This window comes from Marmota monax, unplaced genomic scaffold, assembly GCF_021218885.2.
Source record: "Marmota monax isolate L192 unplaced genomic scaffold, Marmota_monax_Labrador192_F-V1.1 WCK01_AAM20220418_F8-fsc00173, whole genome shotgun sequence".
NCBI classification, from domain to species: Eukaryota; Metazoa; Chordata; class Mammalia; order Rodentia; family Sciuridae; genus Marmota; species Marmota monax.
This window is the reverse complement of record NW_026694620.1, coordinates 3,529,949-3,546,609: the sequence shown is the minus strand read 5'-3', so window position 1 is coordinate 3,546,609 and position 16,661 is coordinate 3,529,949. Positions and strand designations below refer to the sequence as shown.

The window sequence follows — 16,661 nt, the reverse complement described above, 5'->3', positions numbered from 1 at the left end:
ATATAGACCCCACACTCATGATCTGCTTTCAGTTTGGACCAGAACTGAGTTGTTCAACATGGCAGCCACTAGCCACAGGTGGCTCTGAGCATCTGAAACATGGTGTGCCCAAACTGAGATGTGTGGTAAGTTTGAAACACACAACAAATTCCTAGGACTTAGTGTGACAAAAGAACTTAAAACATGAATGATTTTTAAAACACTGATTAGAAGTGGCAATGTTATATTGAGCTAGATACAATGCATCGTTAAGATTAATTTTACTTGGGTCATTATACATGGTCATAGAAAATTTTAAATTACATTATATGACTCACATTCTATTTTTTTATTGGAAAGTGCTGGTTTAGAAATGAACCAGTTAAAAATGTGTTTTCTATGGTTCTTCTACTTGTAAGTTTGTGACAATAATTTAATTTAATCCATGATTCCATTTATATAACATTCTTCAAGTGGAAAAAGAAAATAAAGAAATGGAGGATAATGTTACTAGGGTCAGGAATGAGGAGGGGAGATGGAAAGAGGCCACGTGTGGCCAGAAAAGGGCACCAGGAGGTCCATATGGTGAGGGAAGGTTCTGGATATTTACTGTATCAACATCGACCTTCTGGGTAATTTTGCAAGATGGCACCCTCAGTGGAACTGGGTAAAGGGTATCTGGAATCTCTGTATATTTGTCACAATGGCATGTGAAGCTACAGTTATGTCAAAATAAAAGGTTTAATTAAAAAAAATCACTTCTGCAACAGTAACTTTCATACTCTGCTGGCAGGAACATAAAATAGTGCAACTCTTTTGGAAAGCAATTTGGTTGAACTTTAAACATTTTCATTTCTCTTGGTTTCAACAATTCTGCTCCTGGGAATTGCTGCCAAGGAAATAAATACAAGTACGAAATACACAAAGATGTTTATTCACTGTTTAACAGCAAAAATGCCCCAAACCACCAAAAGGCCTTTCTGTAAAGGAAGGCCCAAGTGAACTCTGGCTTTCCACTGGAGGGGCCAATAGGTGGTCAGTGATGGAAAATGCTGGCCAGGGGAGCAACAAGAAATGCAATACAGTGTATTAATAGCCTGTTTGATAATTTAAAAAATATCTTTTACAATGTGTGATGATAAGTACCAAAGCATGAATAGTGGTTGTGTTGATAGAAGGATTACAAATGAATTCATTATTTCTACTTTACTGTGTATTTCCCCTGATTTTGTTTAATAAACAGTCACTTTGTCTTCCAATGGCACGACCTTTCTCCTAAAAAATCAGCCATCTCTCCTTGCTGAGGGACAATGCCCAACTAGGGAACATGGCAGGCAGCCGACTCGCCCCCTGCTGGCTGACTGTGGCGGTGCAGCCTGGAGTCCCGAGTTGCCTGGAGGAACTGCGGGTCAGAACACATGGGCAGCGAAGGGGCGGTGGGGGGCGGTGCAATTGGGGGCAGATTTAAGACCCCATTCCTGCTCCAAAGCCACTCGGAGAATGATTGTCTATTGCAAGAGTAGAAAGTATCTGAACCATGGTAGCCTACGTAAACTCTGGAAAGATGCTCAAACTTTCAGAGCTTCCTTTGGTAAAGACAAAATTAATGACATTAGTGGAATGCGTGGTGGGTCATTGAGGGGGATAATGGCATGGAGTCCCCGTGGTCAAGGAGATGTGCTCTATTTTCCTAGCTAATGCCAAGTCCTTTTCCAAAGGAGCCATACCATCTGCAGTATGTAGGAGTCCCTGATCCTTCATGGCCTTCCCACTATTTGGTATTGTTGGATTTCTTGATTTTGGAATAAAATGGAATCATGTTGTCATCTTCATTTCCATGATTACTAGTGATATAGAGTATCCTTTTGTTTAGTCCAGATTCCTCTTCCCTTTTTTGGTGAAAACTCTCTTTCATGTCTTCTCTCCATTTTTTTCCTTCTACTGAGTTCTTCATCTTTTTTATTAATAATATATAGGTGTTCTTTAACTAGTCCAGATACTAATCTTTTGTCTATTTATGGGTGGAAACAATTTTTGCACAATCCAGGGCTTTTCTTTTCACTTTATTTGTGGAATATTTTGAGAAGTTCTTAAATTTATTTGTATTGTACTATCATTAACTTTTGAAGGTTGACCTATATGTAGCAACTTTGCTGAAAGAGTCTCTTGGATTTTCTATAAAGATGATCATAAGTCAATGTATGTTAACAGTCCTGTAGTTTTTCATTCAGATTCCTATACCTTTTTTTTTTGTCTTTTTTTTCCCCCTTGGCACACTGTTTAAAAAATTTGGGACATACAAGGGATGATAATGATATACTTGTCCGATTTGAAAAAGAATGATTCTAACATTTTAACACTGAGTATGATAGTTGTTGAAAATATGGCTGATCTGGGTAAGAAAGTTCTCTACTGTTGCTAGTTTGCTAACAGGTTTTGTGTTTTTGTTTTACAATAATATTGATCTTCATCATTTTTTTGCATTTATTGAAATAACATTTCCCTTTCTTTATATATATTAATGAGGTAAATTATATTAATAGACTTTTTAATGTTAAAACACCCCTGCATTACTGGGATATATCTTGCTGTTGTTGTCAGATATACATACACAATTTACTATCTGTGACATTGGTATTTATAAATAAGTAAGGTTGATCTATAATTTTCCTATTGTTTTGTTTGGTATCATCACCAAAGTTTGAGAATTAACCACAATGGGATATCATTATGCATACACTGGAATGGCTAAAAGTAAAAAGATCGGCAATACTAAAGTGTTGGTGAAGATCTGGAGAAACCGGAACTCTCATACATTGCTGGTAAGAATGCAAAATGTTACGACTACTTTAAAAAGTGGTTTTGAAGCTTCTTATAAAATTAAACACGCACTTGCCACATAGCTCAGCAATTTCACAGGTATATGGGACACAGAGGAATGAAAACTTGTGATTGCAAACAGCCCAAACTAGAAATAACCCCAAAGTCCCAACTGCTGGATGTGGTATATGGAATACTACTCAGCAATGAAAAGAATAAATGATTGATACTTAAAACAACTCGAGTGAATCTCAGAAGCATTACACTAACTGAGACAGTCCAGACCCAAAAGACTACACACTATATGATTCTCTTTATTTGAAATCATAGAAAAGGCAAAACTATAGGAAGAGAAAAAGATCAGTGATTTTTTTGTTGGCCAGGGGTAGAAAAGTAGCTCAGTACTGGGCAGGGAATTGGCTTGCAAAGGGACATGAGAACTTTTTAAAGTGGGAAAATATTCTGTATCATAGTTATAATTCATTAAATTACATGCTTAAAATTGGGGAATTGTATTATATTTGAATTACACTTATTTAATTATCAGTATTGAGGATTGAACACAGTGGTGCTCTATGGAGCTGCATCCCCAGATTTTAAAATTCATTTATTTTTTTTATTTTGATAGGGTCTCACTAAGTTGCTGAGGCTGGCCTTGAACTTGCTATCCTTTTGCCTCAGCCTCCTGAGTAGCTGGAATTACAGGCATGTGCCATTGTGCCCAGCTGAATTATACTTAAAAAAAAAAAGTTATATTGGCTTCCTAAATAAGTTTGTATAGGACAGCAATTATGGGCTCCTAATGTTTGCTAAAACTTGCTCCTTAAATGTTTGGTAAAACCATGTGGTGCTATTTCCTTTTGTGGATATATTTTAATTTTGTTTCAATTTCTTTTTTTTTAAAATATTTTATTTATTTTTTAGTTTTCGGCGGACACAACATCTTTGTTTGTATGTGGTGCTGAGGATTGAACCCGGGCCGCACGCATGCCAGGCGAGCGCGCTACAGCTTGAGCCACATCCCCAGCCCCTTGTTTCAATTTCTTTAATGGTTATATATTCAGCTTTTTTGTTTCTCCTTGAGTTACTTTCTAGAAAGTCCCCTATATTAACATAAATTCATGATATTCCCTTTATGTGTTAAAAATTTTAGTTGCCTATAGGTTCGTCCATTTTTGTTTTTAGTATTCTGTTCGGTTTTATCTCTCTTTTACATACTACTGCCACAGTTTGGCTATTTTATTCAGCTTTTAAAATAACTAGCTCTGGATTTTGTTGTTTCTTTTTATTCTGTTGTTGATAATGAGAAAACATCTCTGCCATTTCAACATAATTTTTAGCCTTTTTAAAAGCTAATCATTTTAAACACTTTGGCCTTATTTCCAAGACTTTTCATAGTGTTCTCAATCAAGTTCTTGAGGTGCTAATTTCCCTATTTGTTATTCGTGCTAAGGGGGTAAACTCAGCCCTCCTGGCCCTCATGTGGTTTCTAATTTTTATTGTGAGCTCATCTTCAGCAGCACCCCCACCCAATCCATGGGGATCCTATGTCCTTTGCTATACATTCCATGAACCCAACAGCTATTTTTACATTAACTTCGCAGCTCAAGGTTTCTGCCGCTGTCTCCTGTTATAAACTTAGACTCTAGGTCTGCAGGTAGTTCAGTCATTGCTCTTTGGTTTTTGGGAGGAGACATTGTCTCTTTCCTCCAGAGCATCTGGACAGACTGAATGTCCTGAAAGCTTCCTGAGTTGGTAAGTTGGCAAGTTGCTAGCCTCCCACACATGGAGGGGTCCCAGGGCCAACTTCTGTCCTTGCTAAGTCCCAACAACACATCTTCCTGTCCCTGGATTGGCACTAAAATTCCAGACTTGATCTATTGTGTCCCATATCTGGGTCTAATATTCATGGTCCTCCTTGGTGCCAGTTCACATGCGTGGGGCTCTGAGTTTGAGTTCCCTGGAGATCCCTTCTTTCTTAGAAGTCACCGATACATTTGAAGACCTTTTAGGAGCTGGTAGTTGGATGGATGGGGGTGTGTTAGCCGAGTTTACTCTGGTGCCCAAACTAGAAATCTCAAAATTCAGGACAGGTTTTATCTCCTTCTCTTTCCTTGGGCTGGTGGCAGGCAGCTCTCTCACTTCCATCCAGCGTGTGGGGTTGTGGAGAGGAGGGAGGACTCTCTTTCTCCTCCTGTGCATTTCTCAATGTGCTACAATGAGCACAAGTTGATTCTCCAACTGGGTGTGTGTGTATAAACATATTTGTGTACATATATTTAAATTTAAAGGTCAACACATTTCTAATTTAATTTTCATTAACTTTAAACTAAACTTAAAAATTTTAAAAGATGACCTATATATACAGCATGTAGTTGCCCCTCCGCATGCATGGTTTCCACACCCTTGGAATCAAATAACCACGAATAAAAAATATATGGGGAAAAACTGCATTTGGACTGAACATGTATGGACTTTTTTCTTGTCATTATTCCCTAAACAATACACTCTAACATCTATTTACATAGCATTTACATTGCATGAGGTGTAGTCAGTGATCTGCAGATAACTGAAAGAATCCTGGAGGATGTGCATAGATCGTCTGCAGAGACTACTCTGTTTTATACAAGGGACTTGAGCATCCTTGGATTTTGATATCCTTGAGGGTCCTGGAAACATTCCCACCCCCATCCCTGCCCTAGATACTGAGGGCTGTGTGTGTATGCATGTGTGTATTTTATATATATATATTTATTTTATTTTTTAAAACCATTGCAGCTTCATGGCAGATGAGGCAGACAGTGAGCTCCTCCCCTCTCCCTTGGATGGCTCTTTCCCTAGTTCTTCCTGGGGCACGAGCCAGCTTGTCCCAGGCTTTGCAACATTCTATTTTTGTTTTTCTTATTTAACTGTGTCCCATATACAATGAGGAGTGGAGTGATCCATTCCGTAGTTTATTAGACAAATGACCTCTGTCTGCAAATGCCCAAGTCACTTGGAGCTCTGCAGGCCAGTCATGGGTCCTCAAGCCCCTTCCCCATTGATTTCAGTCCCAGGCAGAGATGGCAGGGATGGACAGGAGGGGACGTGGCAGACCCCAGGAGCAGGAGTGACAGATGCATGGCAGGTCCGATTGCCGCCAGCCCCAGGGGTACAGTGGAGTCTGACAGGAAGCCGGCTATGGATTTCCTTCTCATCTTTCTGGCTTGTTAATGATCATGGAACCCGGCTCCAGGCTAGACTGGCTGGGAGTTGTATTGGGACCCACCTTCTGGAGGAACATGGTCTTAATTATTTAATTTCTAGACTTGGACCATGACCGAGGCTGTATCTCTGACCATCTGACCCCACAGATCAGCCTGGGAAAGTCTTGGGTGCAGCATTAGGCCATCAGAGCAGCAACCACACAGCACAGAAGCCTCGCTGACAGACTGGACAGACTGTGTTGACCCTGGCCTTTGAAGTGCAGGACCCAGGTGGGGGTCAGGCCATTGGCCCTTGCTGGTTTTGCCCCCCCTGGGTGGCTGGAGGCTGCCCTCCCTTCCTGGCAGGCTCCACTGGCCAGCCTTTGGCCACTCTGTCCCTCTGTGCCCTGCGCGGCTCCCAGGCGCCTCCACTGATGACGCTCTATCTTCCCCACAAGGGCGCGTTCATCAGGAGGGAGACGGCTGTCCCCGTCCACAGGAAGGAGCCGGGAGCAGAGGAAGCCAACACTGGAGATGCCGGCTCTCGTGCTGCCTCCCCTACTTCTTCCTTCCCCTCCACAGAGGCAGGGTGGAAAAAAAATATTGGCTGTGGTTTTGATATTAATTGAACTTGAAGCAGGGTGAGCCCAGCAGTGCTCCCTTAATGGCCAGCTCTGGCCTGCTGGCACTGGGTGGGCGAGGGGTTCTCCATCACTGTGAGCGGCAGCCAGCGTGTCGGACCCCACATCCTGGCACCTTCCTGCACCCAGCCCCGGGGCCTGCCTGGCAGGGTCTGAAGGCAGGTCACCAGGGCTGAGGGGAGAGGGAGAGGGTCAGAGGGGAGCAGGGCCGCTACCACCCCCTCAAACACATCTCTTGCCAGGAGAAAATTCCTACCTGCTTTGGGCTCAAATTCCTTCAAAGCTGAGCTGAAGCCCAAGTGGTACCAATAGCATTATCACCCAGTAACACTTTAGTCTGAATTTGTAGAGCCTTGTCATCAATGAGGATAGTCACAGCACCTGTTTCAGGGACCTGGCGAGGAGCATGTGAGGTGGGTTTCAGGGCCCAGGCCACATCTGGCACTGCCATTAGCTGATCTTTAGGTTGAGCTGTAGCTTTACTGAAGTGACTTACTTGGTGGGTAAGTGGTGCACTTGGGATTTGAACCCTTTACAAAAAGGGGCTCCAACCACACTCTTTAGCTCCAACCACACTGGCTTGAGCCCTCCAGCCCCCAAATGGTTTGCCATCTGTTCGCCAAGAAGTCACAAAAGCCATTGTTCCTCAGTCACATTCACTCTGGGTTCAAATCCCAGGGCCACCACTCACCCTCCAAGAGACCTCGTGTAAGTCACTTCTCATCTCTATACCTTTGTTTCTGCATCTATACGTGGGTGACAAACAGAGAAGCCACTTTGCGGAGGCGTGTGCAGATTGAAGGAGGAGGTGCCCAGGTCTGGGCCAGGCACAGTGGTGTCCCTAGCTGGGCTTGCTGTCTATTCTACCAACACACACCTGTGCTGGGACCAGGGTGGGACACCAGAAGGCCTCTGGGGACCGTCGTGTCTGAGGGTGGTGGGATTCCTGCTACAAACGCACTCATCTGTTGGAGACAGAAAGGGGCTCCCACCACATGGCTCCTACCCACGTAGCTGGGAAGGGCCCTTCTTGGAACAAAGACTCCCTGCTTTGACCTGGGCCCCGGCAGCAACTAGACCAGGCAGGTGAGGCAAGAAGGAGAGTGGCATTGTGTGCTGGGGTCCCCTCTGTCACGCTGCAATCCCCCAGGTATTCTAGATGGGGAGCTGAGGGAGGCGGGAGGCAGGGAGCAGCAGGTGGCTGTGAACTGGCCTGGGCAGGCAGCGTCCAGGTGCATCTCCACCACGTCCCCCAGCCCTCCCCTGACCCCAGAGTGCCTGCCTGCTCGACGACACTCCTCATCTCAAGATGGAACCGGGCTCTGAGGTCACAGGGACAGCTCAGGGTGTGCGGGTCCTGAGGGCCGCAGTGAGGGGCAGGTGGTGCTGGCCTGGCTTTGAGACCGCAAAGCTCTCCGTGGCTCCTCAGCTCCACCCAGACAGGAGTGGCTCTCGGGGAGGAAGGAAGTACTGACACCTGCTGTCACACAGACGGACGGACCTGAAGCACATTCAGCTGAATGAAGGACGTCAGATACAAAGGCCACACACTGCTCGACCATGAGTCCATTTATATGACATACCCCTCAGAGGCAGAGCCCGAGGGCCAGAAAGCAGAACGGTGGTGGGCGGGGCCTCAGGGAAAGGGACATGGCACGTGGGCTGATGGAGGTGAGCTGAGGATGCCACAGAAGCACAAATAAAGGCCCCCAAATGGGAACACCTGGTGGAGGCCACACCTGAGCTGAGCCCAATACCTCACCTGGTTTCTGTCTGGAGAATAGTTTTTGTTTTAGAAAAAGGGAAGAAGAGGAGTTTGGAAGAGTCAGCCTCTGAGCTGGACGCTTTGGTTACCTTTTCCTTTCACAAATGGCAAGGATTCAGAAAGCGCATGGGCTCCTTGGGTTCAAATCCCGCCTCTACCAGGTATGAGCTGGGGGACTGGGGACCGGTTACCTGACTTCTCTGTGCTTCAGTTTCTTCACCTATAAAGTGGGGTTCATGGTGGTGATGTCACCATGATGTGGTGATGTCACCTCTCTCTGACATCACCACATCATGAGAGGCTCAGGCAGAGTAGCCCATGGGAACCCAGAGTAGGAAATGGGCCAAGAGCTGCTGTCCCCATTGTGTCTTCTCCATTGCAGATGGCCGCTTTGGGGCCAGGGACACGGTGATTTTTAAGGATTCATAGCCTTTTTTTTCTTCCCAGCCACAAACTTCGACTGAACCTGTTCAGATATCATGGGGAGGGCAGTATTCCATGGCTGGGCAGATGTCCCTTGGGAGCACAGATCCCAAGAAGTCAGGTCACCGATCCCCAGTCACCCATCTGCCGCCCAGCTCATCACCTTGAACCACAGAGGGTCTAGGCAACAGCCCAGCCCACCCAAGTCAGAGTTGTCCTTCTGTCCTTCCTGCCCAGCTGTGTCCCCCATGTCAACCTGCAGGGAGGCACGTTCTCGGTGCAGCTGTCCCTCTGTGGCTTGACAGCTCCCCATGGGACACTGAATCCAACCCTGCTTATTCCAGTGGCTTCCTGACCCCAGGCCAGGCTGACAGCTGGCTCCCTTAGAGGCAGGAGGGGTGGAGGCTGGCAGAAGCACCCTGTGCTGTCTCCCTCCATGAAGCTCATGGGAGTCCAGATGCCTGGACCAGCATGTCCCCACAATGTCCCTGCAGGGCTGTGGCCCAGGCAGCCTGGGCTTGAGCACCAGGGAGCAGGAGGCAGTCCTCATCAGTTAGCCCAGGAGAATAGCAGGTCTACCTCCTGGCAGCTTCTTTTTTTCTGACAATTCAGATTTCCTCTTTGGAATTCTAGAGATGGGTCTCATTTCCTCCACATTCTGCAATGAAACAGAAACTACTCTGGTAACCGGGACCTGGGCAGGGCCGCTAATCAGCTCCCCCATTTTGCTTGAGCTAAAAACCTCTCAGGCTTTGGACCTGCAGAGATCTGGGTTCAAAACTCAACTTTGCTTCTTATTAACTGGGAAACCATTGGGAAGCTGCTCTACCTCTCGGAGCCCCAACCAACGCATCTGTGAAGTTCCCTTTATTGGTAACAACAATAAAAACCACACCACCAAAGCCCCACCCAGCGACGTTCTTCTTCCCTCTATTTCACACACAGGAAGTCTGAGCGGGATGGAGAACTCAAGCTCCCTCAGCAGTGAGCGGAAGACCCTGCTCTGCAGGCAAGGCCCTCCCCTGCCCTGGAGTTAGCCTGACGTCCATCGGCTCCTCTGCAGACCACCACCCAGCCCGCTGTGGCCGTGGGAACTGGTGCCCTCTTCTGGCCTTTGCTTTTTTTGGGGGGCTACTGGGGATTGAACTCAGGGGCACTAGACCACTGCGCCACATCCCTAGCCCTATTTTTTTTATTTTATTTTATTTAGAGACAGGGTCTACCTTGAGTTGTTTAGCACCTCTCTTTTTGCTGAGGCTGGCTTTGAACTTGCGATCCTCCTGTCTCAGCCTCCCGAGCTGCTGGGATTACAGGCGTGGGCCACTGCACCCGGCTGGCCTTTGCTTTTTGTCTAATGGAACAGTCTGATTTCTCTGTCCATCTGCTCATTGGTGCCTTCGGTCTAGGTTTATCTCCAAGGAATCGCGGCCTGTTGAGCTCTGGAGTGGGAAGACCTTCAGGGCTTGTGGACTGGAAGCCCCTCCCTAAAGCCCACCTGACCCTTGCTAGTCAGGGTTCTAGAAACGGGTGTGGGAAAAGTGAATCCTCCCTCCCCTCCCCATCCTCTAGGGACATGAAACAGGGGCCCAGAGATGAGTGGGGACTGGCCTAAGATGGCACACAGCCAGAGAACCTGGTTTGAACCCGGGTCTCCTGACATCCAGCCCTAGGCCAGGGCTCCTCCTGCAGGGGTTCCCTGAGAAGAGCGCCCCCACTCTTTTCTGTGGCTGTTCTCGTCCAGGGCAGCTGGCGAGGGCTGGGCAGAGTCTCCTGGGCAGGTGCAGACAGGACCTTCTGCCCATCGGGCATCACCTTCAGGTGAGCCAAAGCAGCAAAGGTCACAGTGGTGGGGTTTGGGTGTTAGAGGTCAGGGGCTTCCCATCATCCCAGAAACCACAGGCCACAGCCGCCTCTGACGGCAGCTAGCCCGGAATGAACGGGGAAATGCACAGACACGCCCACACCTCCTGAGAGAGGCGCCCACTCTCTGGGGCACACACCCTCACACCTGAGTGTCCAGCAGGCTCAGAAACGTCCTTCCTGGGGGTGTCCCTGTCACTGCAGTCCATCTGCAGGGAAGACACTCCCCCAGGGGACAGGGGGTCCACAGTGAGAGTCACCAGAGGGTCTGGGTTGCTATCAGCTGCTCCTCTTTTGTCGACTGTCTGGGGTATTTTTAAACCTGTATTTGCAGCGAGGAAGGTGCTTGTGACAGGCGCTTGAAGAAGAACCTGCAGGTGGGTAACGGGGGCTCTCCGACGCAGGGATTTGGGGGATGAAGCTGATGCTGGGGCTGCCCTGGGTAACACATGCCTTTCCCTTCGATTCAGGCTCTGCTCCCAGGAGAAGCATCATTTGACAAAGGCTGGCAAGCTGGCCCTGAAGTCCCCTGGGGACATTGACTCAGAAAGGGTGGCTCCTGCGGGACTCCCTGGGTTTGTGTTTAACTTGCCTCAACCTCACCAAATGGCAGGGTCGGTGATCAGTAAACAGGTGTGCAAGCCCAGGACAGGAGCCCCTGGCTGGGAGGAGGAGCAGGGTGCTCCAGCCCGCTGGCTTCTGGCTGGCCTGGGAGCACCCAGGGCAGACATGCCCCACCCCACACTCCCCCTGCAGAGCGCAGCTTTGGACTCCACACGTGGCAAAGGAAGGGGCTGAGCTGGTATTTGAACTCAGGGCTTCACAGTTCCAAAGCGTACATTTCAGTGTGAGACGGTAGCGCACAGGCTGCCCAAGTTCATGTCCCAACTGTAACCCCTCCAAGTTCCTTCACCCTTCCTGGCCTTGCTTCTCTCAGTTGAAAGATCAAGAAAAGAAACACTTCGCTTGTAGGACTATTGGGGGGTGTGTGTGGGAAAGCACTGGATATGGTGTGTGCCCCTAGCAGGCACTGAGTGCTCACTGACCCCCTTTTTACCCAGAGAGAAAGCTGATGGCCCTCCTCCACGGGCCCCATCAGAACCACCCGCCTGCCCTCACAGGGCCACTACCTCCCCCTGGGTCCTTAACTCTCTCCCTGCTGCTGCTTGGCAGGTCCTTCCCTGAATCTCCCTCCCTCCCCTCCTCTGGCCTCTGTTGAAATGTCACCTGCTCAGGGAGGTCTTTCCCAGTCTCACTGTTGAAAGTGGCAGACCCCCCCCCACCACCGCCCCAGCCCTCAGGCTCCTAACTCTGACCCTTTGTGTTCCCAGCATTTCCACCATGCAGCCAAGTGCATATTCGACTTCCTTAGCACATTTATTGTCCCTCTGTCTTTACAATGATGCTGCTAAGGGAACAGGATTGATTTTTATTCATAGCTGTAGTCCCAGAGGTTCTCAACAGTGGGCTCTTTGGCTCCCTAGGGATAAATGGCAATCTCTGGGGACATTTTTGGTTGTCACAACCTGGTGTGTGGTACTGGTATCTGGTGGGTAGAAACCCTAGGGGGGTTGCTGAATATCCTACAGTGCCTGGGACATTTGCCAAAACACGAAGTGTGAGGATCATTCAGCTCCAAATGCCAATGGTACCACAGCTGTATCCCCTTTGCTTAAATCAGAAGTTGTTATGTGCATATTAGGTGCTCAATAAATGCTTGTTAGGGAAGAATAAAGAGATGTTATCATCACTGTCATCATGATTATTTAAGAACAGATATGGTTAAGAATAATCCTTAAGAATGGATGTCCCTCCCAAGTTTATGGCCAACAAGTCACACTGGTGGTATGTCACATCTTCCCTCTGGCCAGGGGTCTGCCCTCTGGAGCACCCAGAATGGGTTGCAAACTGCTCATTGCTGGATCATCATGAGCTAAGACAAGTCCATGTTGCCAGGCACGGGGGAGCCCCGGTGAGGCTGCCCCACCCCTCATTAACCAGCCTGGCTTATGGGCTGCCTGGGTGGGGACGCTCAATCCTGGTCTCCCAGCACTCATGGAAGCGCTCAGGATTTTTTGCTCAGTGGGGCCAGGAGCCACCTGTGTTCAGGGCCACCCCAGCAGGATCCCTCTCCTGCAGCCCAGAAGCCTCTCGGGTCTGGGTGAACGATGCTGTTTTTGCTTCTCTCCAGAGAGGGTGATGTGACAGACATGGACGGTCAGGGTGGTGCAGGCGTCGGAACCTCCCCTGGCCCAGCCCCGCCCCGTCAGCCAGGGGATACTTCCTTGTTCTGCTGACCTAACAAATTGCCACTGACAATGTGACAGACTGTGCTCACATACAAAGAATACCACCTATCGACTGCTTGGACCCTCGGGACTGTGCGTTGGACGGCCATTCCCTGAAGGGCAGAGGAAGGAGGCTTCTGCCTTTTCCTGGGGTTTTCTTCACCTCCCTAGGGCTGCCAACGCCTAGGTCAGCGCCATCTAACACCTCGTTCTCTGCAGGCGCCCACCCTCTTCCCACCAGGAATTCCACTGAGATCTACCACTTTCCCCGCCTGTGCCCGCCTGGGTTGCATCTCCTCCCCAGGCGTCCTGGGCTTGGCAATTGGGTCTTTATATTGTGGTTGTCGTTATGAAAAAGTCCTACATTCGCCACAGCAGCCGCGAATGGTGAGCCTGGCCACGTCCCATCTTCTCTCTCCTGCGCTCCCCTCTGTTCTTCTGCCCTCTCCCTCTCCTCCCAAACATGCTGCAAGTTCCTAAACAAGTCATTGATGCTAAGGTCCACTGGCTGAATAAGTGGACGCAAGGCCATGAGCCAGAGGAATAGGTCTCTCATGGTGGAACATTGCTACCAAACAGCTAGGTTTGGGCAGGGAAAGGATGATGTTTGGTGGGCAGGGACTTTCCTGATGCCCCTGAAGTCACATGCAGCTGATCTAATTCTGCCAGGGAGTAAGACCGGTGTAAAACCCATGATGGGAAGACAGGGCAAGCATATGTGTGCCAAGCGACCACTTGGAAATGAATCAGGAGCCTACATGGGGTGGCCCAGAATGTTGATGGCTAGAAGCCTGGGGACTGAAGTACCAGCTCTCCCCAGAGGGAGGGCTTGGTAGAGATTCCTCACTGAATCTGTGAGAGTCCCTGCTACAAAAATTCACCCCACTACCCGGGCTCTAGGGATAGCAGGAGGCATCTCAGCTCATGGGCACCTCCCCCAAGTCCAGTGTCCGAGAGTCTGGCTGGATGCTGGGAGAAGTCAAGGCACAGCAACCTGACCTGGACACCTTTAGGGAACTGCATGCTGTCACCTGTGACGTTACTTAGTTCTCATAGCGCCCTGGTGGCTGGTTTACAGATGAGGAAACTGATTCTCCAAGCCGTGCAGTGACTTGGCCAATGTCACCCACTTAGTAGGTGCACTAGCTGGGGTTTGGAGCCTACATTTCCCACCACAACCCAAGGCCAGCCTTTTCCAGTCAAGTGTGAACAATTCAGCCAACCCTCCCCTGCATCTCCTCCCTACCAAGTCACGAAACCCTGACTCAGAAGGCTGAGAGTGCTGAGCCCCCAGGAGACAGCCATGGACGAGGGGCCCACCAGGATGCCGGAGTTCTTATGTCACCAACAGTCGGCCATCTCCGGCCAGGGCAGACGCAGTAGCCCTCACCACACACAGCTCCTCAGCACATCCACTGCTTCCACATGTCGGGAGGGAGGTGGAAGTTTGGGTGGGGACATGAGATCTCACCATTATTAGAATTTGAGGGGGGTTTGGCCCTGAGATGCCCTCAGCTATGCCCAGGTACCAAGTTAATAGAGAAGGGAGGCTGAGCTAGGGCTTCTCAGGCAGGAAGGGGGCACCAGCAGGAGGGACTGGCTATGGGGTCAGCAAGGAGGGGCAGCCAACCTGTCCCCAAGATACTGTGGTCCTGGGATGTCCTGAATCCAGGACATCAGATGCAGGCTAGAGTCCCCACCCCCATCTCCAGGGCAATTCAGGCTGTTCATTCATCAAGCTGGGGGGGGGGGTTGTAGAGAGAGAGAAAGGAATAGGTTTGAGGTGGCTGGGGTGAGGGTCTCTCCCCTTGCGGTCCCCTGGATGGAGGTGAGCAAGAGCCAGTTCTGGTGACATTCTGAATGTGATGTCCATCAAATTGCGACAGGCTCCCACTCGCAGACCCTGTCCTGGATCTTGCTTTCCCTGGTCATTGACAATCTGGTACAAAGTGGTGAGTCTCTTCCCTTCTGGAGACAAGAGCTTCCTCATCCATGGAAGGGGGCATGCGTGTGCCAGGCAGGTCGGGTCAGGGCATGTGGCTGTGCCTGGGCAGTCAGAATATAAGCCCCTTTGCTTCCCAGCCAGGCACCTGAGATTTCTCTCTCAAGCCCCTTTCAAACCGGGAAGGGATAATCCGATTTCACTTTTAAAATTTAACAAGCAGCATCTTCATCAATTGCCAAATTAGGATGAGGCCAAAGAGGTCAAGTAATTAAAACAAAGGGCTCTGGAGTGATTGGGGACATTTCTTGGCGTGTGACTGCGGGTTGATATCTCACACTCAGCCTCTGCCGCAGGGTCCCGATGGCCGCCCCTCTTCTGCCCTGCGTGCCCATCTCTGACCGGTGGCACCCAGCAGACCCTGCCCTCCTACCAACCGGCCCCAGGCATCCTCGCTGTCGAAAGTCCGGGGCGAGCAGCCGTCCCTGGGCAGACTCACCGGAGACTGGCCGGTTGGTCCCACCCGTGGGTAAGCCAGTCCACCTGGCAGCTCAACAGGTGTTAGTGGGCTTTCGTTTTCTACCTGATCCGGAAAATTTCTGCCAGCCCCATGCAAGTCCGTCGAGGGAAAGTCTGGCCTCAGTTTCGGAGTGGAAAACTGCCCAGCAGCGTCTGCAAAGAGGGGGCGTCATCACCTCCCCCCGCAGTCCTACACACACACACACACACACACACACACACACACTCACACACACGCCCGGCTCATTGCAGGACGCGCGCTCGGTGCCGGCCTCTGGCTCGGCGGTGACGGGCAGCCCCGCGCAGTGGCAGAGGCACCGGCGGGAGATCGTCCCCTCCCCCGACCCCCAGGAGGGAAGAGCTGGTCTCCCGCTCTTCTGGCTCCTACCTCGTACGAGCAGCCGCGATCCCCGCCCCGGGGCGAAGGTTCCTCGCCGTCTGGGCTGCGGGCCCGAGGTACCGTGCAGGCTGCCCGGGCGCCCGCCCCGTCCGGTCCGCGGGAGCTGCTCCTCGCCTGTGACAGTGGCTGCAGCCGCCGCCGCCGCTTTCGCTCGGGACCCGGAGAGGGAGGGACAGGCAGGGGCGGGGCCTGGGCGGGGCCTCCCCGTCTGCACACCAGGAGCTGGCAGCCGGGGGGGGGGGGGGGGGGGGGGGGGGGGCGGGGCCCGGGGCCCGCGGACACCGCCTTCCGCCGGGAGGGGCGAGCCTCGGCTGGAGCCCCCCGCGGGGACCGCAGGTGAAGAGTTGGGGGCTGGGGGCGGGGGAGGGTTCGAGGCTGCTTAGGTTTGGCTGAGAACTGCCGTGAATCAGATCTACCTTTCAGTGCCAGCGGCTGCTGCGGGGACTGTAGGACTTTTTCAAAACGACAACCACAACTATAAGGATGATGGCACTGATAACAGGACGACGTGGCCGCTAATATTTATTGAGCACTTACTGTGTGCTAGGCACTGGTCGTGCCCTTTGCATGTCTCAAGTCATGTAACCTCACAACACCCCCACTTTACAGATGACAGAAGGGGGCACAGAGAGCTGAAGTGAGGTGCCCCAGGACACACACCTGGAAAATGGCAGAGCCTGATTGCAGCTCAGGTCTGGCTGGCTCCAGGGTGGCAAATCATTTGCCCCTCTTACCTATTAAATGGAAATATATACAATAAATGATGCCACCTAACATTTTCAGATTTCTTCTTTCTACACCTTCTCTGTCTCCTTTGTTCTCTGGGCCCTGGACATGCA

General features: G+C 50.3%; 1 protein-coding gene across 2 annotated transcripts in view; it reads right to left on the bottom strand.

Moving 5' to 3' along the window:
- Cacng5 (calcium voltage-gated channel auxiliary subunit gamma 5) overlaps nucleotides 1-15,956 on the bottom strand; it is a 39,876-nt gene extending 23,920 nt beyond the window's left edge. Inside the window, exon 1 of one of the 2 annotated variants that reach the window (XM_046422687.2) lies at nucleotides 15,811-15,956. The gene's annotated coding sequence lies outside the window, so the exon portion shown is untranslated. The remainder of the gene's footprint in view (nucleotides 1-15,810) is intronic. The other variant, XM_046422688.2, reaches the window with a different exon arrangement.
- Nucleotides 15,957-16,661: the final 705 nt, after the last annotated feature.